General features: G+C 44.3%; 1 long non-coding RNA gene across 1 annotated transcript; it reads left to right on the top strand.

Moving 5' to 3' along the window:
* Positions 1 to 1540: 1540 nt before the first annotated feature.
* Positions 1541 to 25013, top strand: LOC115157588 (uncharacterized). Its single transcript, XR_003868486.1, has 3 exons — positions 1541 to 1665; positions 13507 to 13570; positions 23071 to 25013. It is a non-coding gene; the product is annotated as an uncharacterized LOC115157588 (long non-coding RNA).
* Positions 25014 to 25276: the final 263 nt, after the last annotated feature.

The following is a 25276-nucleotide window of genomic DNA, read 5'->3' as shown; positions in this document are numbered from 1 at the left end:
ACTGACCATCTTTGGGGACCGGTACAAATGTGCACTGAAGACCTTGAAACTTAGCTTACATGTTTTGAAAGAAAAGTGAGTTAAATATATCAAGCCTGGCGAAGGACCAAGGGAGGTTCAGTCACGCACAGGCACATGTACAGACATATGCACACACACGCAGGCACGCACGCATGCACCGACACACACACACGCACTCGACACACACACACACACACACACACACACACACACACACACACACACACAGAAACACACACACATGCACGCATACACCGACACACACACGCACGCGACACACACACACACACACAGAAACACACAGACGCACGCACGCACCGACATATACACACACACAAAAACACACAGACGCACGCACGCACCGACTTACACACACACACAGAAACACACAGACGCACGCACGCACGCACGGACATACACACACACACACAGAAACACACAGACGCACGCACGCACGCACTGACATACACACACACACACAGAAACACACACACACGCACATCTCTTACTCACTCAGAGCATTGGCCAGGCTCTTGTTTCTCTCTAGTGTTGTACTGCTCCTCTGTGTGTCCCCAGGATACAGCACAACAAATTCTGCTCTAGATGAACACACACACACACACACACACACACACACACACACACCTCTTGCTGTAGATACACACAGACACACCGACACACACAAAAAGACACATACACACACACCTCTTGCTGTAGATACATACACGTGTGTGCACGTACACACGCGCGCGCGCACACACACACACACACACACACACACACACACACACACACAAACAAACAAACAAACAAACACCTCCTGCTCGAATACACACTTCCTCCTCATTAACCAATCCACTGTGGGTTTATTATCAATTGACATTCTGAAGAGATTCATGATTTATTTTTGATTTATTTACACAATTTGAAATTACAATATGAGATGCGACTGTCAAAGTATTGCATGGTTTCAAACCAGTGGGATATAGTGGATTTTCTGATTGACTGATTTATTCATGTATCATTATACATGATGTATGATGTATACATGATGTATGCCATATTGATCCAATTTACAGTTTTTTTTTCTTATTTTTTCTCTAAGATTGTAATCGATGTTTTGCTGATGTGCTCAGGGTTTGTGAAGAGCCACCTGTCAATAGAGGAAAAAAATAAAATAATTATGAAAATATCAGAAAATAACAAAGCACTGGTGCTCTTGAGGTGCGGTCCGGAGTTTCAAACCGTCACTGAAAGATACTTTGCCTATACTAGGAAGAAAATAAAAAAACGTATTCTATTGGCTACTTCAACGCTCTATTCGTCATTTACGGACACAGTTTTATGACGTTGACCTTCCCGATTCGGTTCTCTCTCGCTCCCGGATTTGGAAATACAATAACATTAAGCGGTTTGTTCGAACCCACTCCTCACGACACTTCCTCCACTGTTCGGCACTCTGTAGGGGTGAATATGACATCGATGACTCCTCATCGCGGGGAGCCACATACAACAACCCCCGCACCACAGCATCCTGCTTCTGTGCCCGGAAAAACGCTCAAAAGTCATCACATTGTCCATGGTCTATTTCAAGGAGTTCCCATTTGAGTTTATTTCATTGACTGTTGAACTTGGAAAGGAAAGGTAAGCGCTTGACTTTTTTGGGGGGGCTTCAAGGATACATGAACAATGCGTAACAGGCGTTTTTTTTTTACTGTCTGTGTGTCTCATGTGTAGATAAATGACTAGTTGGCTAGGGAATGACACTTGCATGTCCAGTGATCATGTAATACGTTAGTCCTTTGATATGTTGATGATACGTTGTTTATACCTATATTGTTATATCTGTCTTGTTATCTACATTTTATAATTGACAGATTAGCAAGGTAATTGTTGTTGGTACGCCTGAAATTACGCATGAAAAACAGCTGCATTTGTTTTACACGAACTAAATAAATTGTTATCGGAAGATAAGAAATGATTGTGATGTTTTTTTCTGAAATTATATATATGTTATTATTATTCCATTGACATATAGTGGAAACCACACGTGAAATAGACATTTTCACATTATATTACACCCCTTCATCCCCAATGTCTCCCCCGGTATAAACTCGGTTAGGCTACTCCGTGTATAAAGAGTATTCTCCTATCTCTTATCAGTCCATATCTCGGGTGATTTCATCTCTCCCCTTTGGTACAGGTTATCTCTAGGACCCAGAAGAGTGGGAGAGACAAGTGTTGAACCAGAATACGTATCGCCGTTCCTATTACCTCACATTAGGAAAACATATAGTGATTATCTCCAGTCTAGTCCGTCACTCTTGATTCTTGTTGAGCAGAGACAAGTGGTACAGAGGCAGGTGCAAGTCTGCGATAACCCACTCCAGAATACGCTATTTGTCTGGCGCTCTGTGGTTCTGTTCCTTAGCGAATCAGTGAGCAGAGATCACGAGATAGTTAGGTGGGTTTATGGGGTTATCACGAAAGCTCCCGAGACCAGAGGAACGCCCGCAAGGTGAAATGACACAATATATCATCTGCATCCTGAGAGGAGGTCTGCGTTGCGTAAAAGAAGCGGATGATTGAAGATAAACTGGGAGGTTTCGCGTGTCTCGGGGTGATTCCAGTGTCTCGGGAGTCGCGTCTGAGCGGTAATAGACGAGAGAGACCTAGAGAGAAGAGGTTGTTTGCGCTCCCGGGAGGTCCCGCTCTGCATGAAAAGGAGCGATGTAAAAGAGATTGGCAACGGTAAGAAGAAGTAGAGAAATAACCGATTATGAATTGAAAACAAAAGTTGAGCAGCTGTATCTGTATTTTAGATCTTCATTTAATATTCTATTGTTTTTAGGACGAGAGCTGTGTTTTACCCTGTCCGTTGCTTTCTGAATGCGCGCTTTACGCGTAGGACTCGGTTGGCTATTGTGATATAGATTTTGACTTTTTCAAAATGGGGAGTGTGACAAGGACTAAATCAGATATTGCAATCTGTTCCATGACCTCTTGCAACACACTAACTCGGTAATTAAACTGCGTTAAGCCCAAACCTGTTCCAATGTTGCATACTGAACTTTTTGAATGGTTACGACAGGTCATTTCCAGTCCACCTGGGAAACCTGTGCGTATTCCTTAGCTATAGTTCTAATTGGAATACAAGTAGTCATGCTCTTGCGAATTTGAACAAAATTGTGTGCAATAATCAATTATTTTCCAATTTTGAACAAATATCTGATTTAAATAGGCCAATTTCTTACGTTTCTGTCAACAACAAAAAAATAATATGGTGAGCCATAGGCATCCGAAGTATATTACATTTATGTTTGTTAATCTTTGAGTTCATTTCTGTTCTGAGTAATAATCCAGAGGTTATTGTTCAAACTGGGCAGACAGGGGTTTTACATGCTATAGACATGGCTGATAGTGTTTAGAATAAAGACAGGGCTGATAGTGTTTAGAATAAAGACATGGCTGATAGTGTTTAGAATAAAGACAGGGCTGAGGTTGTATAGACTATAGACAGGGCTGAGTTTGTATAGACTATATACAGGGCTGAGGTTGTATAGACTATATACAGGGCTGAGGTTGTATAGACTATATACAGGGCTGAGTTTGTATAGACTATAGACAGGGCTGAGTTTGTATAGACTATATACAGGGCTGAGTTTGTATAGACTATATACAGGGCTGAGGTTGTATAGACTATATACAGGGCTGAGGTTGTATAGACTATAGACAGGGTTGAGGTTGTATAGACTATATACAAGGCTGAGGTTGTATAGACTATAGACAGGGTTGAGGTTGTATAGACTACAAAGAGGGCTGACATTGTACAGGCTAAAATCAGGGCTGAGGTTATATAGACTATATACAGGGCTGAGGTTGGAAAGACTACAAACAGGGGTTATATAGACTATAGACAGGGCTGAGGTTGGAAAGACTACTAACAGGGGTTATATAGACTATAGACAAGGCTGAGGTTGTATAGACTACAGATAGGGCTGAGGTTGTATAGACTACAGATAAGGCTGAGGTTGTATAGACTACAGATAAGGCTGAGGTTGTAAAGACTACATACAGGGGTAAAATATACTATAGACAGGGCTGAGGTTGTATAGCCTATAGACAGGGCTACATTTGTATAGACTACAGACAGGGGTTATATAGACTATAGACAGGGCTAAGGTTGTATAGACTGTATACAGGGCTGAGGTTGTGTAGACTACAGACAGGGGTTATATAGATTATAGACAGGGCTGAGTTTGTATAGACTATAGACAGGGCTGAGTTTGTATAGACTATAAACAGGGCTGAGTTTGTATAGACTATAGACAGGGCTGAGTTTGTATAGACTATAGACAGGGCTGAGTTTGTATAGACTATAGACAGGGCTGAGGTTGTATAGACTATAGACAGGGCTGAGTTTGTATTGACTATAGACATGGCTGAGTTTGTATAGACTATAAACAGGGCTGAGTTTGTATAGACTATAGACAGGGCTGAGGTTGTATAGACTATAGAGAGGGCTGAGTTTGTATAGACTATAGACAGGGCTGAGTTTGTATAGACTATGGACAGGGCTGAGTTTGTATAGACTATAGACAGGGCTGAGATTGTATAGACTATGGACAGGGCTGAGGTTGTATAGACTATAGACAGGGCTGAGTTTGTATAGACTATAGACAGGGCTGAGGTTGTATAGACTATAGACAGGGCTGAGTTAGTATAGACTATAGACATGGCTGAGTTTGTATAGACTATAGACATGGCTGAGTTTGTATAGACTATAGACAGGGCTGAGTTTGTATAGACTATAGACAGGGCTGAGGTTGTATAGACTATAGACAGGGCTGAGTTTGTATAGACTATAGACAGGGCTGAGATTGTATAGACTATAGACAGGGCTGAGGTTGTATAGAATATAGACAGGGCTGAGTTTGTATAGACTATAGACAGGGCTGAATTGGTATAGACTATAGACAGGGCTGAGGTTGTATAGACTATAGACAGGGCTGAGTTTGTATAGACTATAGACAGGGCTGAGTTTGTATAGACTATGGACAGGGCTGAGATTGTATAGACTATAGACATGGCTGAGTTTGTATAGACTATAAACAGGGCTGAGTTTGTATAGACTATAGACAGGGCTGAGTTTGTATAGACTATAGACAGGGCTGAGTTTGTATAGACTATAGACAGGGCTGAGTTTGTATAGACTATAGACAGGGCTGAGTTTGTATAGACTATAGACAGGGCTGAGTTTGTATAGACTATAGACAGGGCTGAGATTGTATAGACTATAGACAGGGCTGAGGTTGTATAGACTATAGACAGGGCTGAGTTTGTATAGACTATAGACAGGGCTGAGGTTGTATAGACTATAGACAGGGCTGAGTTAGTGTAGACTATAGACATGGCTGAGTTTGTATAGACTATAGACATGGCTGAGTTTGTATAGACTATAGACAGGGCTGAGGTTGTATAGACTATAGACAGGGCTGAGTTTGTATAGACTATAGACAGGACTGAGTTTGTATAGATTATAGACAGGGCTGAGGTTGTATAGACTATAGACAGGGCTGAGGTTGTATTGACTATAGACAGGGCTGAGTTTGTATAGACTATGGACAGGGCTGAGGTTGTAGAGACTATATACAGGGCTGAGGTTGTAGAGACTATAGACAGGGTTGAGGTTGTATAGACTAGACAAGGCTGAGTTTGTATAGACTATAGACAAGGTTGTATAGACTATAGACAGGGCTGAGGTTGTATTGACTATAGACAAGGTTGTATGGGCTGAGGTTGTAGAGACTTTATACAGTGCTGAGGTTGTAGAGACAATAGACAGGGCTGAGGTTGTAGAGACTATATACAGGGCTGAGGTTGTAGAGAATATATATAGGGCTGAGGTTGTAGAGACTATATACAGGGCTGAGGTTGTAGAGACTATAGACAGGGCTGAGGTTGTAGAGACTATAGACAGGGCTGATGTTGCATAGACTATAGACAGGGCTGATGTTGCATAGACTATAGACAGGGCTGATGTTGTATAGACTATAGACAGGGCTGATGTTGTATAGACTATAGACAGGGCTGATGTTGTATAGACTATAGACATGGCTGAGTTTGTAGAGACTATAGACAGGGCTGATGTTGCATAGACTATAGACAGGGCTGAGGTTGTAGAGACTATAGACAGGGCTGATGTTGCATAGACTATAGACAGGGCTGAGGTTGTAGAGACTATAGACAGGGCTGATGTTGCATTGACTATAGACAGGGCTGAGGTTGTATAGACTATAGACAGGGCTGATGTTGTATAGACTATAGACATGGCTGAGTTTGTATAGACTATAGACAGGGCTGATGTTGCATAGACTATAGACAGGGCTGAGGTTGCATAGACTATAGATAGACAGGGCTGAGGTTGTATAGACTATAGATAGACAGGGCTGAGGTTGTATAGACTATAGACAGGGCGGAGTTTGTACTGACAGGACTGGAGTGCTGTATGTCTACCCTCTGGTGATCTTTAACCATAGATCAGTGGACTGATTAACACAGCATGGCTTGTGTGCTTATTAGCACAGCACCGCTTGGGTGCTGATTAACACAGCACCGCTTGGGTGCTGATTAACACAGCACCGCTTGGGTGCTGATTAACACAGCACCGCTTGGGTGCTGATTAACACAGCACCGCTTGGGTGCTGATTAACACAGCACCGCTTGGGTGCTGATTAACACAGCACCGCTTGAGTACTGATCAACAATGTACTAGCTGAGTGCTAATTAACAGAATACTGCCTGGGTGCTAATTAAGAAAGCATTAACTCGGTGCGTCAGCCCAACACATGTCAGCAAAATGTATCCTTTACACAATGTACTATATACTGTATCAGAAATTCCCCACCGAGCTACCAAGCTTGGGTTAACCATTCAGCCATCAGACATTAACTGTTTGTGGCTAAATTTAAACTGTTACTCGGGAGAGTGAGCAGAAGAGAGGGACAGGCAGAGAAGCACAGAGAGAGTGAGAAAGGCAGAGAGAGAGAGAGAGAGAGAGAGGTAGAGCAATACCCTGAACAAAAATGTAAACGTAACATGTAAAGTTGGTTCCATGGTTCATGAGATGAAATAAAAGATCCCAGAGATGTTCCACTTCATCCTTCAAGACTGTTGGAAAAAGCATTTCATGTGAAGCTGGTTGAGAGAATGCCAAGAGTGTGCAAAGCTGTCATCAAGGCAAAGGGTGGCTACTTTGAAGAATCTCAAATCTCCAGTATATTTTGATTGTTTAACACTTTGTTTAACACGTTCTTGGTTACTTCATGATTCCATATGTGTTATTTCATAGTTTTGATGTAGAAAATAGTAAAAATAAAGAAAAACCTTGGAATGAGTAGGTGTGTCCAAACTTTTGACTGGTACTGTAGATAGAGCGGGAGGGAGAGGAATACAGAGATAGACAGAAGGGGGCTGGTAGCGGATGCCACGTCTGTGTTTCCTGCCAATTGATCACGCTCTGGCTGGCTCTGGCTCATAGGGAAGAAATGGGTGTTGGACAATTGAAATCTGTGAGGGGGGGTGGGGGGGGGGGGTTTACAGTCATCAGTCTGGACAACAAGCATTTAGCTTCTGAAGTTAATAATTGTATATTAGTTATGGTGAAAATATATATATATATATATTTTTTCATTTCCTGAAAGTTTCTGTTTTGAGAGAGAGGACGTTTTTATCAGACTGTGACGATATGCTTGCGCTGTATATACATTTCTTATGGCTGAAAGTGCGAAAGGAAAGGAGAAGATGTTTGAAGCTTCCATCACCCTTTTGTTTGAAGGTTGTATTTCATCTACAGAGAGATGAACCTGGAGAAGAGTCCCCTAAGCAAGCTGGTGCTGGGGCTCTGTTCACAAACACACCCCACAGAGACCCCAGGACAGCAACACAATTAGACCCAACCAAATCATGAGAAAACAAATAGATAATTACTTGACACATTGGAAAGAATTAACAAAAAAACTGAGCAAACTAGAATACTATGTGACCCTAAACAGAGAGTACACAGAAGAAGAATACCTGACCACTGTGACTGAACTAAAATGAAGGAAAGCTTTGACTATGTACAGACTCAGTGAGCATAGCCTTGCTATTGAGAAAGGTCGCCATAGGCAGACTTGGCTCTCAAGAGAAGACAGGCTATGTACACACTGCCCACAAAATGTGGTGGAAACTGAGCTGCACTTCCTAATCTCCTGCCAAATGTATGACCATATTAGAGACACATATTTCCCTCAGATTACACAGATCCACAAAGAATTTGAAAACAAATACAATTTTGAAAAACCTTTGATAAACTCATATCTATTGGGCAATAATAGCAGCAATATTTGTTGCCACAATAAAAGGGCAAACAGTGAAGGACAAACACCATTGTAAATACAACCCATATTTATGTTTTTTATTTTCTCTTTTGTACTTTAACTATTTGCCCATTGAATTGAGAGAGAGAGAGAGAGAGCGAGAGAGGGAGAGAATCACATTTTATTTGCCACATGCACCAAACACAACAAGTGTAGACTTTTCCGTGAAATGCTTACTTACAAGCCCTTAACCAACAGTGCAGTTCAAGAAGAAGAAAATATTTACCAAGTGGGCTAAAATAAAATGTTACACAATAGGAATAACAATAACGAGACTATATACAGTGGGCACCGGTACCGAGTCAGTGTGCAGGGGCACAGGCTAGTTGAGGTAATCTGTGCATGTAGGTGGGGGCGAAGTGACTATGCCTAGGTAACAAACAAACATCGAATAGCAGCAGTGTACAAGAGGGGAGGGGGGTTGTCAATGTAAATTGTCCGGTGGTGATTTTTATGAATTGTTCAGCAGTCTAATGGCTTGGGGGTATAAACTGTTGAGGATCCTTTTGGTCCTCGACTTGGTGCTCCGGTACTGCTTCCCGTGCAGTAGCAGACAAAACAGTCTATAACTTGGTAACCAGCTCCACTACAGCCCCTTCGATGTTAACCTCTCTAGGGGGTGTGGGATGCTACCGTCCCACCTGGCCAACATCCAGTGAAATTGCAGAACGCCAAATTCAAAAACAGAAATACTCATTATAAAAATTAATGAAACATACAAGTGTTATACATTGGTTTAAAGATTAACTTCTTGTTAATCCAACCACGGTGTCAGATTTCAAAAAGACTACGGCAAAAGCAAACTATGCGATTATCTGAGAACAGTGCCCAGCAGACAAATCATTACAAACCGTAACCAGCCAAGTAGACGAGTAACAAAAGTCAGAAATAGCGATAAAATTAATCACTTACCTTTGATGATCTTCATATGGTTGCACTCCGAAGACTCCATGTTACACAATAAAATGTTAGTTTTGTTCAAAAATGTCCCTCTTTATATTCAAAAACCTCCATTTGTTGGTGCGTTTTGTTCAGTAATCCATTGGAACAAAACGCGGTCACAACAGACAGACGAAAAATCTAAAAAGTACCATAAAAGTTTGTAGAAACATGTCAATCGATGTTTATAATCCTCAGGTTGTTTTTGACATAAATAATCGATCTTATTTCAACCGGACAATAGCTTCGTCAATAGAAAAGGAGAAACAAGAAAGGTGCGCTCCCAGTCACGTGCTGGACTCATGTCTGGAAATTTCCACTGTCCTCTCATTGAAAGTGGTGTTGCTCCCTCATTTTTCAGAGTAAAAGCCTGAAACAATGCCTAAAGACTGGTCACATGTAGTGGAAGAAGTCATAGGGATCGTGAACTGCGTCATAAGTCTTTGTATGGTGGATAGGCTTTCAATGGAAAAACAGGCATTTCAAAATAATAGTACTTCCTGGATAGATTTTCCTCAGGTTTTCGCCTCACATATCAGTTATGTTATACTCACAGACAATATTTGAGTTTTGGAAACTTTAGAGTGTTTTCTATCCAAATCTACCAAATTATATGCATATCCTAGCTTCTGGACGTGAGTAGCAGGCAGTTTACTATGGGCACGCTTTTCATCCAAAATTCCGAATGCTGACCCCTACCCTAGTGAGGTTAATGGGGGCTTGTTCAGCCCGCCTTTTCCTGTAGTCCACGATCAGCTCCGTTGTCTTGCTCACATTGAGGGAGAGCACCACATTGCCAGTTCTCTGACCTCCTCCCTATAGGCGTTCTCATCGTTGTTGGTGATCAGGCCTACCACTGTTGTGTTGTCAGCAAACTTAATGATGGTGTTGGAGTCATGTTTGGCCATGTAGTAGTGGGTGAACAGGGAATACAGGAGGGGACTAAGTATACACCCCTGAGGGGCCCCAGTGTTAAGGATCAGCGTGGCAGATGTGTTGTTGCCGTCTCTTACCACCTGAGGGTGGGCCATCAGGAAGTCCAGGATCCAGATGCAGAGGTAGGTGTTTAGTCCCAGAGTCCTTAGCTAAGTGATGAGCTTCGTGGGCACTATGGTGTTGAACGCTGAGCTGTAGTCGATGAACAGCATTCCCACATAGGTCTTCCTTTTCTCCAGGTGAGAAAGGGTGGTGTGGAGTGCAAATGAGATTGCGTCATCTGTGGATCTGTTGGGGCGGTATGCGAATTGGAGTGGGTCTAGGGTGTCCGGGAGGATGCTGTTGATGTGAGCCATGACCAGCCTTTCAAATCACTTCATTGCTACCGACGTGAGTGCCACGGGGCGGTAATCATTTAGGCAGGATACCTTCGCTTCCTTGGGCACAGGGACTATGGTGGTCTGCTTGAAACATTTAGGTGTTACAGACTCGGTCAGGGACATGTTGAAAATGTCAGTAAAGACACTTGACAGTTGGTCCGCGCATGCTTTGAGTACACGTCCTTGTAATCCGTCTGGCCCAGCGCCTTTGTGAATGTTGACCTGTTTAAAGGTTTTGTTCATATTGGCTACCGAGAACACAGTCATGCAGATCAGCTTGTGCTCTCGTGCATGCTTCAGTGTTGCTTGCCTCGAAGCGAGAATAAAAGGCATTTAGCTCATCTGGTAGGCTCGCGTCACTGGGCAGCTCACGTCTGGGTTTCCCTTTGCAGTCTGTAATAGTTTTCAAGCCATGCCACATCCAACGATCGTCAGAGCCAGTGTAGTAGGATTCAATCTTAATCCTGTATTGACGCTTTGCTTGTTTGATAGTTCATCTGAGGCCATAGTGTGACTTTTTATAAGCGTCCGGATTAGTCTCCCGCTCCTTGAAAGCGACAGTTCTAGCCTTTAGCTCGATGCGGATGTTGCCTGTAATCCATGGCCTATGGTTGGGATATGTAAGTACAGTCACTGTGGGGATGACGTCATCGATGAGGTGGTGTATTCCTCAATGCCATTGGAGGAATCCCAGAACATATTCCAGTCTGTGCAGCAAAACGGTCCTGTAGTGTAGCATCCGCGTCATCTGACCACTTCCGTATTGAGCGAGTCACTGGTACTTCCTGCTTTAGTTTTTGCTTGTAAGCAGGAATCAGGAGGAAAGAATTGAGGTCAAATTTGCCAAATGGAGGGCGGGGGAGAGCTTCGTATGCATCCCTGTGTGTGGCGTAAAGCTGGTCTAGGATTCTTTTTCCCCTGGTTGCACATGTGAAATGCTGGTAAAAATTTTGAGAAATGGATTTAAGTTTGCCTGCATTAAAGTCCCCGGCCACTAGGAGCGCCACTTCTGGGTGAGCATTGTCTTCTTTGCTTATGGCCTTATAGAGTTGGTTGACAGCTGTCTTAGTGCCAGCTTCGCTTTGTGGTGGTAAATAGACAGCTACGAATAATACAGATGAGAACTCTCTTGGTAGATAGTGTGGTCTGCAGCTTATCATGAGGTACTCTACCTCAGGTGAGCAATACCTCAAGACTTCTTTAATATTAGACATCGTGCACCAGCTGTTATTGACAAAAAGACACACACCCCCACCCCTCGTCTTACCAGAGGTAACGTCTCTCTTCTGCCGGTGCATGGAAAATCCCACCAGCTCTATATTGTCCGTTTCTTCGTTCAGCCACGTCTCGGGGAAACATAAGATGTTACAGTTTTTAATGTCTCGTTGGTAGAATAATCTTAATACTAGGTAATCAATTCTATTTTCTAACGATTGCACTTTTGCAGGAATAATGGAAGGCATTGGGCGTTTACTCGCTCTTCTCCGGATTCTCAGAAGGATTCCCGATCTGCGTCCCCTTTTTTCTTGCGTCTTTTCTTCACGCAAAAGGCGTGGATCTGGGCCTGATCCAGTGAAAGCAGGATATCCTTCTCGTCGGACTCGTAAAAGGAAAAAGTTTCTTTCAGTCCGCAGTGAATAATCGTGATGTCCAGAAGTTCTTTTCGGTAGCAGCAACATTATGTACACAATAAGTAAAAAAAAATGTGTTAAACAAAACGCAAAAAAAATAACAAAATTGCACAATTGGTTGGGAGAATGTAAAACGTCAGCCATGTTCTTCGGCGCCATATTGGGTATGAGAGGGGTATGTAGAGAAAGAGGCCGGATGCCATCTTTAAACACTCCACCATGCCTGACTGGCCCATAGGATGGGATGATAGCAGACACAACTAAAAAACAACAGAAGAGAGGATTTAAGATAGACAACCTCTGGCTCTATACTCTCTCTATCTGTTTCCCTCTCTTTCTCTCTCCCTCTCTCTTTCCCCCTCTCTTCCTTTCTCTTTCTCCCTCTCTACCTCTTTCTATCTCCCTCTCTTTCTTTCTCTCTTTCTCCCGCTCCCTCTTTCTATCTCTCTCTTTCTCTCTCTCTCCCTCACTTTCTCTCTCTCTCTCTCTCTCTTTCTCTCTCTCTACCTCTCTATCTCTCTCCATCTCCCTTTCTTTCTTTCTTTCTTTCTCTCTCTCTCTCTCCCGCTCCCTCTTTCTATCTCTCTCTATCTCTCTCTCTCCTGAACATAAAGAGATCTGGTGAAATATTTATGAATTTTAATATAGAATGCACCCTAGCAGCCTTAGCATTTTCTTCCTGCAACCTTGGACCCTGAAAATGTTGTTATCCCCAGTGAATTAGTCATTGGGTAACATGGTGTGTGACCGAGTGAGTTCAAACCCTGGTCTCCAGTGTTGCTCAGGACTGTGTTAGCCCTCTGAGCTAAAGGCTAGACATTAGTATCATCTTATTTAGTCAGACGAAAACCACACTGTGAGTCAGTTAGTACTAAAATAAATGTGTGGTTTTTGCATCAAAAGCAACATTTATTCAGCTGCAAAATATCTTCATAATACTATTACCACATATTTTAAACTGTCAACATTTAGTTTGATCAGGTTGTCCTGGAGATCATTCCACTATTCCACCATCATGGCAGAATGTCCGGACACTTCTCTCTCTCTCTCTCTCTTGTCTCTCTCTCTCTTCTTTCTCTCTCTCGCTCTCTGAATGACATCCAATATTCATGCAGTCAGCCCCATCTACTATCGCTTAGCGTTGAATTTCTCTTTTTCCCTTTTCCTAATGCAAAACAGATAAGAAGCAAGGCGGCTCCACGGCTCCACAGATTCACTCCAGTGATCAGAGAGAGAGAGAGAGGTAAGTGTGAAACATAATCTGACCAGTGGAATAATGAAACTCAAGCATCCGATAATGGGCGGGAGGTTTCTATCTAAATGGTGATTATGGTGATTTTCCTCAGCCTAGCCCTTATCAGTTCCTGGAACCCCCTGCAGTTAGAACAAATATAATCACCCACCATTTTATTTGTGTTATTATTAAACACACTAACACACCATTTTCTACACTTTATCTCACTTTATCACATCACGGTCTTCCCTCCTCCCCTGGGCAGCTTCCTGGCCGGTGACTTCATCATATTCAGTTCTGGGATAGATATCAAATTTGTAATTGGCTTCTTGTTACAAGACTTCTTGATTGATATCAGCACATTTAGAGAGACAAACCTTTCACATTCTGTATGGCGGCGAGTGTACAACACGAGGCTCGGCATCTACCTAGATTTAGCGAATTAGCAGTAATTTACTTAATAGTTCTTAGTTTATTCACTCAGTACTCAGTACAGCCTGACGTACACTCTAAATAGCCAACAAGAACTCCTGGATATTGAAACACAATGCACAAAGAGTTTTTTGACAACTTCCTCTGGAGATCGTGAAGACGCCCCAGGAGACTGAAACATAGCAGAGAGGAAGTGCATGCCTGGAGGCGGCGTCGAGATTGTAAACAAAGGCGAGGGAAGTGGGGTGGCCTCCGGGCTAGGCAAAAACCCCACATCGGCTTTCACTACCTAGCCTTTTCCTCGCTAACGTCCGGACATTGGCGAACAAAAATGAACGAAATACGACTAAGAATCATCTAACAAAAAAAGGATTGTGGATTGTAGCGTCATGATTTTCACGGAAACGTGGCTAAACAACAGCCCGACAACGCTATTGGGCTAGAGGGGTGTGACGTCTTCAGGGCTGATCGTACGGCAGAGGACTCTGGTAAGACCAGAGGAGGTGGTCTGTGCATTTATGTAAACAAAGCATGGTGTACAGGCAGTAACATAACCGGGCGTCACTGCTCAACCAATCTGGACTACCTGATGATTTGCTGCAGGCCTTTCTAATTGCCTCGGGAGCTTACATCCATTGTTGTTACTGCAGCCTAAATATACCTTGCGGATGCTAATGCTAAATTAGCAATGAAAGAACTTCACTTTGCTAATAGCTAACAGCAAACTGCACATCCTGATGGTGCTTTTATTGTTGCAGGGGATTTTAACCACTCAAATCTGAAAACTGTTTCTCCCAAATTCCACCAAAATGTCTCCTGCCCCACTAGGGGACACAATACACTAGGCCACGTGAATACAAACATTCTGGAGGCTTACAAAGCCATTCCCCTCTCCCACATGGGACAGTCTGAACACCTTTCACTGTTCCTGCTCACCAAGTATTTACCCCCTATTAAACGTGTGTAACCATCAGCGAGGACAGTCAGTGTGTGGCCAGAGGGGTCAGACTCATTACTACAGCACTAGTTTCAACACACAGACTGGAGATTGTTTGCCACTCAGAACCACCCTTGACTCACATATGGACATAGAAACATATGCTTCTTCTGTTCTGGATTACATCAACATCTGCATCAAAAATGTCACCACCCATAAACTAATAAAGGCCTTCTCCAACCAGAAGCCTTGGATGAACAAAGAGGTCCGACTACTGCTAAAGGCACGCAACGCTGCTTTCAGATCCGGCGATGCGGAAGCCTACAGCTCATCCAGGGCCAACCTGAAAAAGGGCATCAAGACATGACCAAGCTAAACATGACCACAAACTGCAGATTGAGGAGCACTTCAACAACAACTCCGACCCTCGTCGGAGTTGTGGCAGGGCATCCAAGCCATCACAGACTACCAGCCAAAAAACCCTACCCCCACAGCCAGCAACGTCTCCATCGCTGATGAGTTAAACAGGTTCTATGCTCGCTTCGACAGGGACAACAAGGATCCAGACATCAATGCTGAGCTCCCCCCAGATGACCTCCCCCTCAGACTATCCATCGCAGATGTTTTGTCTGCACTAAGCAGGGTGAATGCACACAAGGCTGCTGGTCCTGATGGTGTCTCCAGTCGTGTGCTCAGAGCATGTGCTGAGCAGCTGGCCAAGGTCTTCACTGACATTTTCAACCTGTCACTGGCCCAGGCGGTTGTCCCCACGTGTTTTAAGATGGCAACCATTGTGCCAGTGTCGAAGCATTCGACCGCATCAAGCCTGAATGACTTCCGACCTGTTGCACCCACCCCCACGATCATGAAGTGCTTCGAAAGACTGGTTTTGGCCTACCTTAAGTCCTCCAACACTGGATCCCCACCAGTTTGCCTACCGACCGAACAGGTCTACAGATGACACCATCTCCACAGCTTTGCACTCTGTCCTGACCCACCTGGACAAAACCAACACCTATGTGAGAATGCAGTTCATAGATTTTAGCTCAGCATTCAATACGGTCATTCCCTCTAGGCTGGTCACCAAACTCCATGACCTAGGGATCAGCCCCTTTCTCTGTAACTGGACTTTAGACTTCCTAACCAACAGACCCCAGTCTGTTAGGTTAGACAACTTTACCTCCTCAACCCTGAACCTGAACACCGGTGTGCCACAGGGATGCGTGCTGAGCCCCCTCCTGTACTCCCTCTTCACCTACGACTGTGTTCCTGTACACGGACCATTGTCAAGTTCACAGATGACACCACGGTGGTAGGCCTGATCAGTGACAATGACGAGTCAGCCTACAGGGAGGAGGTCAAGCACCTGGCTGTATGGTGCGCTGACAACAACCTGGTCCTCAATGCAAAGAAAACCAAGGAGCTCATTGCGGATACAGGAAGTCTAAAAGCTGCAGCCATGCACCAGTTCTCATTGATGGCACTGAGTTGGAGCGTGTGTCCAGCTTCAAACTACTGGGTGTCTACATCTCTGAGGACCTCTCCTGGACCCTCAACACCGGTCAAAAAGGCACAGCAGCGCCTGTACTTTTTGAGGGGGTTGAAGAAGGCCTGTCTGTCTCCCTAGGTCCTGGTGAACTTTTACCACTGCACAGTCGAGAGCATTCTGACTAACTGCGCCACAGTGTGGTTTGGCAGATGCACCGTGGCCAACCGAAAGGCTCTGCAACAGGTGGTGAAAACCACCCAGCACATCACTGGCGCCCAGCTCCCTGCCATCGTAGACCTACATTTACATTTTAGTCATTTAGCAGACGCTCTTATCCAGAGCGACTTACATTAGAGTGCATACATTTTTATTACCTTTTTACATATCGGCCCCCCCGTGGGAATCGAACCCACAAACCTGGCGTTGCAAGCGCCATACTCTACCAACTGAGCTGTAGTGGGACTGCTTAGGTGTCTGCTTAAGGCGCGTGGCATCATCAGGGACCATTCACATCCATGCCACAAACTGTTTGTACTCCTACCTTCAGGCAGGCGGTACAGGTCTCTATGTTCCCGCACTAACAGACTCAAGAAAGGTTTCTTTCCAGCTACTGTAACCCTGCTGAACTCTGTGACACGGCACTAGCCATATCCATCCGCCCACCGCTTAGTACTGCCTCTCAGGGACCTTGTTGCACTACTCTCTTTGCACTCTTCACGGTACGACTGGACTCTGACATTGCTTTGCAAAGTCCGATTAAGGACATTATTCAGTTGTAGATGTCTACCTCGGTAACCTCATTGCTGCTATCCCTGCATTTCAGTTGCATGCCTCCTTGCAATTTCAATTTCCTTCATTGCACTTTTATACATCCCACTTAATAACATACATTGTACTTAATTGTTTCACATGTACATTTTTTGTACTCTTTTATTTGCACTTCTGGTCAGATGCTAACCGCATTTTGTTTCTCCTCTTTCTCCTCCCTCCCTTTCTCTCCCTTCACTCTCCTCCTCATTTCACCTTCATCTCTCCCCTCCTCCCTCCATTCTCTCTCCTCCTGCTTTCTCCTCTCTCCCTTTCTCTCCCTCTCTACCTTCACTCTCCTCCTCATTTCACCTTCATCTCTCCCCTCCTCCCTCCATTCTCTCTCCTCCTGCTTTCTCTTCTCTCCCTTTCTCTCCCTCTCTACCTTCACTCTCCTCCTCATTTCACCTTCATCTCTCCCCTCCTCCCTCCATTCTCTCTCCTCCTGCTTTCTCTTCTCTCCCTTTCTCTCCCTCTCTCCCTTCACTCTCCTCCTCATTTCACCTTCATCTCTCCCCTCCTCCCTCCATTCTCTCTCCTCCTCCTTTCTCCTCCCTCCCTTTCTCTCCCTCTCTCCCTTCACTCTCCTCCTCATTTCACCTTCATCTCTTTCTGCTTCCTCCTTTCTCCTCTCTCCCCTTCTCCCCATTTCTGCCCTCCCTGCCACCCTCCCGCCCTTTCTCTTCCCCTCCTTCTCTTCCTCTTCCCTCCTACTATCTCTCCTGCCTCCCTCTCCCCCTCCACTCTCTCTATCCTCTCTCTCATCCTCCCTCCTCCCTCTCCTCTCTCCCTCCTCCTCCCCTTTCTCACCCATAGATGTATATCTAATCAAGGCTGTCAGTCATACATTCCTAACATGTTTCATTTTAAATGTTCAGATGTGGATGAATTGCAGAAATTATCGTGTCTCCAGTGTAAAGAAATATTTCAGTCTTTTCATCAATACTGCATCCCAAATTGCACCCTATTCCCTATACAGTGCACTACCTTTGACAAGAGCCAGGGGGGACCTGGTTAAAACTAGGGGACTTAAATGGATACCTCAGGATTTTGGCAGGATTTATCTGCTTCCCCAGATGAACTCGTGGATACCATTTTTATGTATCTGTGTCCAGTATGAAGGAAGTTGGAGGTCTTTTTCTGAGCAAATTCTGACTACAGTTTAGGGCAATGACTGAAAGTCATGTGTATCTACTAGCATGCTAGCAGATACCTATACACTCTTAGAAAAAAAAAGCTGCTATCTAGAACCTAAAAGGATCATCGACTGACCCAATGAAATAACTATTTTTGGTTCCAAGTAGAACCCTTTCCACAGAGGGTTCTACATGACACCAAAAAGGGTTCTACCTGAAAGCAAAAATGGTTCTACCTGAAATCAAAAAGGGTTCTCCTATGGGGACAGCCGAAGAACTATTTTGGAACCATTTTCTCTAACAGTGTAGACTTCCAGTCATTCCGCTAAATCTAGTTAGCATTGGCTCGCAAAACCACCTCTAACTTCCTTCATACTGGACACAGCGACATACAAATTTGTACCAATGAGATTATCATTGCTAAAAAAACACTCAAAGTATCTTTTTAACCTGAGTGTATTCAGAGCCTTTTCAGCTCCGGAGTCAGTCCACCAATGTAAAGAAGTATTACATTGGTAGAAACTGGTACTGCTTGATGTGTTTGAATCCCAGTTCTTATAAATCTGGGCCAGTCATCTGGGTTCTATTAAGAATGGTTAAATATGCAGCAATGTTAAAATGGCAGGGAATAGGAAACATGTTAAGATATCAGGGAATAGGAGACACGTTAAGATGTCAGGGAATAGGAGACACATTAAGATGTTAGGGAATAGGAGACACGTTAAGATGTCAGGGAATAGGAGACACGTTAAGATGTTAGGGAATAGGAGACACGTTAAGATGTTAGGGAATAGGAGACACGTTAAGATGTCAGGGAATAGGAGACACGTTAAGATGTTAGGGAATAGGAGACACGTTAAGATGTTAGGGAATAGGAGACATGTTAAGATGTTAGGGAATAGGAGACATGTTAAGATGTTAGGGAATAGGAGACACGTTAAGATGTTAGGGAATAGGAGACATGTTAAGATGTTAGGGAATAGGAGACATGTTAAGATGTCAGGGAATAGGAGACACGTTAAGATGTTAGGGAATAGGAGACATGTTAAGATGTTAGGGAATAGGAGACATGTTAAGATGTCAGGGAATAGGAGACATGTTAAGATGTTAGGGAATAGGAGACATGTTAAGATGTCAGGGAATAGGAGACATGTTAAGATGTTAGGGAATAGGAGACATGTTAAGATGTTAGGGAATAGGAGACATGTTAAGATGTTAGGGAATAGGAGACACGTTAAGATGTCAGGGAATAGGAGACACGTTAAGATGTTAGGGAATAGGAGACATGTTAAGATGTTAGGGAATAGGAGACATGTTAAGATGTTAGGGAATAGGAGACATGTTAAGATGTTAGGGAATAGGAGACACGTTAAGATGTTAGGGAATAGGAGACATGTTAAGATGTTAGGGAATAGGAGACATGTTAAGATGTCAGGGAATAGGAGACACGTTAAGATGTTAGGGAATAGGAGACATGTTAAGATGTTAGGGAATAGGAGACATGTTAAGATGTTAGGGAATAGGAGACACGTTAAGATGTCAGGGAATAGGAGGCACGTTAAGATGTTAGGGAATAGGAGACACGTTAAGATGTCAGGGAATAGGAGGCACGTTAAGATGTCAGGGAATAGGAGACACGTTAAGATGTTAGGGAATAGGAGACATGTTAAGATCTCAGGGAATAGGAGACACGTTAAGATGTTAGGGAATAGGAGACACGTTAAGATGTCAGGGAATAGGAAACATGTTAAGATGTTAGGGAATAGGAGGCACGTTAAGATCTCAGGGAATAGGAGACACGTTAAGATGTTAGGGAATAGGAGACATGTTAAGATGTTAGGGAATAGGAGACACGTTAAGATGTCAGGGAATAGGAAACATGTTAAGATGTTAGGGAATAGGAGACACGTTAAGATGTACATTTGAAAACGTCAATGTGGTTGAAGGATTTATTTGAAGGATTCTATTTCTTTTGAATGTCACTGAGAGTTCATAAATCTATTTATTTATTTTAAATAGTTGATGACGCCATAGAGTAAAAGCAGTTATTTCCCTTGAAATAAAGATGACGTTATAAATTGTAGACTTTGTCTTGAAAGCAGCAAAGGACTATATTTAGTCAAGCACAATGGAAAATTCATTGAAGGATAGCCTTGTAAAGTCAGAAACACCTTGAGTTGAAATATAGGTGTTATCAACATGTAATCAACAGTACCTTAACTCTCGCTCAGAGCTGTCCTATATACTCATCCTGAGGTTGGCATTCAAATGTTATCATCTATTTTGGTTTATTTTTGCCCACACCTATTGGCAGGCTTTACGTTACTGACACAGACACACACACACGCACACACACACACACACACACGCACACAGGCACACACACGCGCACACACACACACTTTGTTAACCACAACTGGTGCACGATCTCTAAGGTTAAGGGCGTTTCCAGAGTTAGAGAACCTCATGATAAGCTGCAGACCACGCTATTTACCAATAAAGTGTATCTATATTTTACGTAGGTGTCTATTTACCAGCTCAAACCGTTCGTTGCTGGCACTAAGACCGCACTCAACGAGCTGTATACGGCCATAAGCAAACAAGAAAATGCACATCCAGAGGTGGCGCTTCTACCTGCCGGTGATTTTAGTGCATGTCACTTGTGCAACTAGAGGTGACAAAACTCTTAATCACCTTTACTCCCACACACAAAAAGTCATACAAGACTCTCTCATACAAGGCCATAACTCTATCCTCCTGATTCCTGCTCAAAAGCAAAAACTCAAAACAGGAAGTACCAGTGACTTGTTCAATACAGAAGTGGTCAGATGAAGCAGATGCTAAGCTTCAGGACTGTTTCGCTACCACAGACTGGAATATGTTCCCGGGATTCATCCGATAACGTTGAGGTGTTTAATTAACACTGGCTTCATTAATAAGTGCATCGACGACGTCGTCCCTACAGTGACTGTACGTACAATATCCCAACCAGAAGCCATGGATTACGAGCAACATTTGCTCTGAGTTAAAGGCTAGAGCTGCCGCTTTCAAGGAGCGGGAAGCTAATCCAGACACCCTCCTGTGTTCCCTGTTCACCCACGACTCCAACAACATCATTAAGTTTGCAGATGACATGAAGGTGGTAGGCTGGATCGCCAACGATACTAAGACAAGAAACGGGGGGGCCGAGTACGCCCTCATCCACATCGACGGGGGGGCTGTAGTGGAGCGGGTCGAGAGCTTCAAGTTTTCTTGGTGTCCACATCACTAAGGAATTAACATGGTCCATACACTCCATACACAATTGTGAAGAAGGCTCTAAAACGCCTCTTCCCTCTCAGGAGGCTAAAAAGATTTGGTATGAGCCTCATCACTGCTTGGTATGACAACTGCTCGGCGTCCGACCACAAGGCGCTACAGAGGGTAGTGAGTACGACCCAGTACATCACTGGGGCCGAGCTTCCTGTCATCCAGGACCTCTATACTAGGAGGTGTCAGAGGAAGGCCATAAAAATTGTAAAATATTCCAGCCACCCATCAAGTGGTACCAAGTCTGGAACCAACAGGACCCTGAACGGTTTCTACCCCCAAAGCCATAAGACTGATAAATTGTTAACCAAATAGCTACCTGGACTATTGTCCCCCTTTTGCACTTTTCTCATGACTCATCACATACGCTGCTGCTACTGTTTATTATCTATCCTGCTTCCTAGTCACTTTAACCCTACCTAGATGTACATATCTACCTTAATTACCTTGTACCCCTGCACATCTACTTGGTACTGGTACTTCCTGTATTTGGCCAATTTATTGTTACTTATTGTTTATTTATTCCTTGTGTTATTATCTTTCTAATTTTCTCTCTGCATTGTTGGGAAGGGCCCGTAAGTAAGCATTTCACTGTTCATCTACACCTGTTGCTCAAATAAAATAATATTTGATTTGACACACACACACACACACATCCACACACACACACACTGAAGGCTGCCAGGTACTTTTACAGGAACAGTAGTTCTCAGTGATAGCTGCAAAACAATCCCTCAACACACCAATTTTCCTCTCCCAATTTTCTCTACCTCCACTGCTCCAAAGAATATGAGTAGTTAAACTGTGTCGCCAAATGACACGCTCTTCCCTACATAGTGCACTACTTTAGATCAGGGCCCTGGTCAAAAGTAGTGCACTAACTAGGGAATAGGGTATTATGTGGGTGTATGTATGACACTGAACTCTGAAATTCCAACAAATAAAAAGAGCTGACTAGAAAAGCCATTTAAATTACTCGACACATGGAAAAGGACCGCTTTGTTTGGAATTCTAATGAATATTAAGTTTCACATCCGAGCAAAGACACATTTAAATTGTATAGTTCAGCTGAGCAATTATTGAAGGGTAGATAACGGTGGTCAAATAAGACACGTGTGTGTGTGTGTGTGTGTGTGTGTGTGTGTGTGTGTGTGTGTGTGTGTGTGCATGCGTGCGTGTGTGCGTGCATGATCACTGACCATGTATCTACTAATCCACTTCCTGTCCACAGAGCACTGACTACAAGATAACCTCCTCTCCTCCTCTCCCACAGAGCACTGACTGTAAGATAACCTCCTCTCCTCCTCTCCCACAGAGCACTGACTGTAAGATAACCTCCTCTCCTCCTCTCCCACAGAGCACTGACTGTAAGATAACCTCCTCTCCTCCTCTCCCACAGAGCACTGGCTGACCACAGTGACCTGAGACCATACAAACTGCTTGGTTGATGAAGATACAGCCAACAGGTTGGCCCCACCCCTCCACACCGTCCCCGACCCATCGTTGAACTCTTCAAAAACATTTAACAACAATCAACACTTCTGAACAACGTTACCTTCTGACACACTCTGTCGACCTTTCACCAGAAAAACAACAGCCTGGTCCCACAACAGTGACTGTAGCTCCAGCCTAGTCCCACAATAGTGACTGTAGCTCCAGCCTGGTCCCACAACAGTGACTGTAGCTCCAGCCTGGTCACACAACAGTGACTGTAGCTCCAGCCTGGTCCCACAACAGTGACTGTAGCTCCAGCCTGGTCACACAACAGTGACTGTAGCTCCAGCCTGGTCACACAACAGTGACTGTAGCTCCAGCCTGGTCCCACAACAGTGACTGTAGCTCCAGCCTGGTCCCACAACAGTGACTGTAGCTCCAGCCTGGTCCCACAACAGTGACTGTAGCTCCAGCCTGGTCACACAACAGTGACTGTAGCTCCAGCCTGGTCCCACAACAGTGACTGTAGCTCCAGCCTGGTCACACAACAGTGACTGTAGCTCCAGCCTGGTCACACAACAGTGACTGTAGCTCCAGTCTGGTCACACAACAGTGACTGTAGCTCCAGCCTGGTCACACAAAAGTGACTGTATCTCCAGTCTGGTCACACAACAGTGACTGTAGCTCCAGCCTGGTCCCACAACAGTGACTGTAGCTCCAGCCTGGTCCCACAACAGTGACTGTAGCTCCAGCCTGGTCCCACAACAGTGACTGTAGCTCCAGCCTGGTCCCACAACAGTGACTGTAGCTCCAGCCTGGTCACACAACAGTGACTGTAGCTCCAGCCTGGTCCCACAACAGTGACTGTAGCTCCAGCCTGGTCACACAACAGTGACTGTAGCTCCAGCCTGGTCACACAACAGTGACTGTATCTCCAGTCTGGTCCCACAACAGTGACTGTAGCTCCAGTCTGGTCACACAACAGTGACTGTATCTCCAGTCTGGTCTCACAACAGTGACTGTAGCTCCAGTCTGGTCACACAACAGTGACTGTAGCTCCAGCCTGGTCACACAACAGTGACTGTATCTCCAGTCTGGTCACACAACAGTGACTGTAGCTCCAGCCTGGTCCCACAACAGTGACTGTAGCTCCAGCCTGGTCACACAACAGTGACTGTAGCTCCAGTCTGGTCACACAACAGTGACTGTAGCTCCAGTCTGGTCACACAACAGTGACTGTAGCTCCAGCCTGGTCACACAACAGTGACTGTATCTCCAGTCTGGTCACACAACAGTGACTGTAGCTCCAGTCTGGTCACACAACAGTGACTGTAGCTCCAGCCTGGTCACACAACAGTGACTGTATCTCCAGTCTGGTCACACAACAGTGACTGTAGCTCCAGCCTGGTCACACAACAGTGACTGTAGCTCCAGTCTGGTCACACAACAGTGACTGTATCTCCAGCCTGGTCCCACAATAGTGACTGTAGCTCCAGCCTGGTCACACAACAGTGACTGTAGCTCCAGCCTGGTTCCACAACAGTGACTGTAGCTCCAGTATAGTGACTGTAGCTCCAGTATAGTGACTGTAGCTCCAGTATAGTGACTGTAGCTCCAGTATAGTGACTGTAGCTCCAGTATAGTGATTGTAGCTCCAGTATAGTGACTGTAGCTCCAGTATAGTGACTGTATCTCCAGCCTGGTCACACAACAGTGACTGTAGCTTCTCCCTGCTCACACAAAGACCAGTAAACGAAGAGGAATAACAGTAGTCTGAAGCTGCTCACACACAGTAACATGGTGCCCCCTCTTCCCACCTTTTGAAGTTGGGAACCGTCTTTTCAAAGTACTCTTTGTCCATCTTCTCTCTGTCCATCTTCTCTCTGTCCATCTTCTTTCTGTCCATCTTCTTTCAGTCCATCTTCTTTCAGTCCATCTTCTTTCTGTCCATATTCTCTCTGTCCATCTTCTCTCAGTCCATCTTCTCTCTGTCCATCTCCTTTCAGTCCATCTTCTTTCTGTCCATCTTCTTTCAGTCCATCTTCTCTCTGTCCATCTTCTCTCTGTCCATCTTCTCTCTGTCCATCTCTTTGTTTCCGTCTTCTCTCAGTCCATCTTCTCTTTCTGTCCATCTCTTTTTCTGTCCATCTTCTTTCTGTCCATCTTCTTTC

Source organism: Salmo trutta, chromosome 21 (genome assembly GCF_901001165.1).
Source record: "Salmo trutta chromosome 21, fSalTru1.1, whole genome shotgun sequence".
Lineage (NCBI taxonomy): Eukaryota > Metazoa > Chordata > Actinopteri > Salmoniformes > Salmonidae > Salmo > Salmo trutta.
This window is presented reverse-complemented; position numbering and strand designations above follow the sequence as displayed.